The 3,399-nt window shown below is 42.8% G+C and overlaps 1 long non-coding RNA gene across 1 annotated transcript; it reads left to right on the top strand.

Annotated features, from left to right (window-relative positions):
- The first annotated feature begins 328 nt into the window (after positions 1–328).
- LOC306915403 lies at positions 329–3,155 on the top strand. Its single transcript, XR_013788812.1, has 4 exons — positions 329–438; positions 1,540–1,722; positions 2,794–2,890; positions 3,072–3,155. It is a non-coding gene; the product is annotated as an uncharacterized lncRNA (long non-coding RNA).
- Positions 3,156–3,399: the final 244 nt, after the last annotated feature.

The raw sequence follows: 3,399 nt of genomic DNA, 5'->3' as shown, positions 1-3,399 counted from the left end.
GCTGCTGGAAGCTCTCCGTGTTCAACTCGGAATTCTCCAAACCAAACGTTGTAAACAACGACGATTTGAAGTCATCCATGTGTAACGTGAAGAAGGTGTTCTGGTTGAAAAACTCTGCAAGTTTAACGTCTTCGCAGACGAGCTGTCTGATGCGTGTACCGGTATCCATCATTGCCATCATTCAACTGACTAACCATGGCTGCGAGCGGACTTTTATAAGCGCTTTATTTTTTAAATCCCGTAACTAGCCTGTGATTGGCTGGCGGTGCGCACTCGCTGGCCATAGGTCAAGTTCATTACGCGTCGACTCGTGGTGCCTGCGTGATATGCGCTATGGACACGCCCACCGCGCTGCATCCATCCAGAGATTATCATTTATTTTATTTTTTGTTCAAAGTTTCAAACATCAACACTCGTGACGTCAACGTTTCATATCAGGTACAGTCCGTTTAAAAGTGATGCCGTTACTGTATTCTGAATGATGGACATACATTCAACATGTCCTCTAGGATATGTTATTGTTAAGTAAGTATTACATCAACTATAAGGTGAACATCGTTAGCTTAGCTAGTAGTTACTAGCTAACGTTAACCATGTGTGTAACACTAAATGGGATAACTGCGTTTGTTATTATTTGGTACCACTTTTGTAGTCTCAGCTAGCTGTCTGACATACTTGACTAAAGGAAAAGATCTACAAGATGTGGGCTTGAAGATCTGGTAATTTCTCCATTTGTTTTATTGTTTGCCCTAAAAGGACATTTAATAGCCTCGGTACCCCGGCTTTTATTTCCGTAGGCTATTTACACAATACCGATGTGCATTAGGGTGGAGATAACTGAGCACCTGGAGAGGTGGGCACCACAACTTAATGTACTTTTGACCTCAGTCAGTACTATAGTATTTTCGCAAATAAACACATGTACTTTTGACCTTGTGTTGTGTTTGGGGGTATGCTTTGTAAAGTTAAACACTCGTGGAGACGAATCCTAATTCATGTGCCCACATGTCCATAGTGCCCAGTTGTTCAGGTGCCCACATGTCCCTACCTTAAGTGCTCAATTGTTCAGGTGCCCACTGCCCACATGTCTCTAGTGCCCAGATGGTTTTGGTGTCTAGTTGTCCTGGTGCCCACTGCCCACCTGTCCCAACAATATGGTGCCTAGATGACCGTACTGTATCTGTCTTGTATTCCTTAGTCATTTGCTTTAACTGTTGCGTAACAAGACCCTCTGGAAAATTACCAGACAAGTGGTGCAGTCGACAGGTCTGCTTGTTTTATTTTACCCTTTTCTCGGTGGCACACTTTATCTCTGACAACACCATGGCGCCCAGAACGAGTGCTTCTAAGGCAGGCTCTGCCCATTTCTCTTTCCCTATAGGCGACTTCGCACAGGCCCATACCAGAACCCCACTACCCGTGAATGTGGTAACAGCCACCCATGCAACCAATTCCGCCCTTCTGGAATTGTCAAATGTTGGCCTGGCTGTATTACAAGCTGCTGATTCCTCTATATGTGCTCTTCTTCCATTCTGGCAGGAACAGCGGATGCCTGGGCATAATGGAGAACCAAGGCCTACCTTCTGAAACCCTGGGTCTCCTGTCGGAATGGGATCGTACCCCCTGGAGGACGGGCTGCTGCACAGGGTGTACAGAAGGCCAGGTGGAGGGGGCAGAGTCCATCAGCTGCTACTTAAGTTCCGGAACACAACATAACTTCAGGTACACAAACTAAGAACTTGTTTTGATCAAGGTTCAAGGTTAGCTTTATTGTCCCTTGCGGGAAATTGGTTTGCAGCCAGGTAATAGTAAAAATACACACATCAAACGACATTCAAAATACTACCGTAATTACAAAAGACTAAATCCTAACAGGGCACTAGAGACATTAAAAGAACGCATTTTCCTCAGATAAAAAAAAGACGTTGCTGGACTTTTTTTGATGTAGAGGCAATATGAGAATCAAAGCAGTTTGTTGTCAAGAACGACACCCAAGTATTTGTAGCTCTCTACAACTTCAATTTCTGTGCCCTTAAAGAGTGTAGGAGCAGGACTAGGACGAGTCCTTCTAAAGCTGATGATCATATCTTTTGTTTTAGTAACATTTAACTGTAAGAGTGACTTGTCACACCAGGATATGAAATCATCGATCATTTGGTTAGTTGACTGTGTCAGTGTCAACTAAAACTCTGACAAAGTGTTTGTTGACTACCTTTTTTCACAGAAAAACTAAGCTATGGCTAAGCTATGACTAAAACTATGGCTAAATACAGTATACTGACAGTTTCGTCAAATCAAAACTAGACTAAAATGTTAGGGAGGGACTAGTGGACAAGATATCCAGTAGAACTAAAAGACATGTCATTTTATGCTATGGTTGTGTGCAGGTGTCGTTCCCCGAATATAGCTGATCTACAAGCTCACAGTCCCAACTGCAGTGTGATGCGTTTATCTTGTAGATCTGTTATTTCAGCCATTTCAGCACCATCACGGCCCTCCAAAATATATTGTAGCCGACTAAATCAACTGTAGATTTAGTCGACTAAAATCTTATGGCATTTATTCAACTAAAACTTAACTAAGACTTAAACTACATCACAATTTGCTGTCAAAATCAACATGGGACAGTGTCTTGTTATTGTACTAAATGTGTTTCCCCTCCTAGATTAGTAATGATTACCACTGCTGTTTTGTTTTGTTTAGGTTGACTTTTATTGTTCTCTTACTTTGTTATTGAGCTATTTCTTATCGTGGTTATTAACATGTTTTTTTTTGTTTTGTTCTCCCCAATAGAGTCCTGTGGATGCTGTGCATCCAGAGTCAGAGGGAGCCAAGTGGTGCAGCCGACAGGTCTTCACTATAGGTCTCACGGTAGCCCACGGTCCTAGAGGTTTGTTTTATTGACGTGACAGCTTGCACCCTTTTCACGGTGGCACCCTTTATCTCCGCATGCAGTTTGCTGTGTGTGTGCGTGCTTCTAGGCTTGTGTTGGCTGGAGAGTTGGTTTGTGGACTGAAATCAATGTGGGTTATGGTCATAATATTCCTAACTAGCGCTTTACTCCCCCTCAGTGTCACAGCAGTAGAAGACATCGTGGCCAGCTTGGAGGAGGAGAATGGTTGTGTGACCGGAGTCCAGTACAAGGATAAGGAAACCATGGAGACATCAAAGTGAGTGGAGGAAACTTGTAGCATGACAAAGCATGCTCTCATTAAATCACTCTAATCTAAATTACGAGTGTAAAACAATCTACTCTCAAAATGTAATCTGCTTTTAATCCATCCTAGAATAACTGGGTGCTATTAATAGAGCGTCGCAGTCCCGCCCCCTCGAGAGACCCGGAAAATAAATCCCTGTTCATTTTCCTCATAGACTTTTCAGAAAGTATTTATTTAAAGA

Source organism: Electrona antarctica (assembly GCF_951216825.1).
Source record: "Electrona antarctica genome assembly, chromosome: 22".
NCBI classification, from domain to species: domain Eukaryota; kingdom Metazoa; phylum Chordata; class Actinopteri; order Myctophiformes; family Myctophidae; genus Electrona; species Electrona antarctica.
The sequence above is the reverse complement of the archived record's forward strand: the minus strand, read 5'-3'. Positions and strand labels throughout refer to the sequence as shown.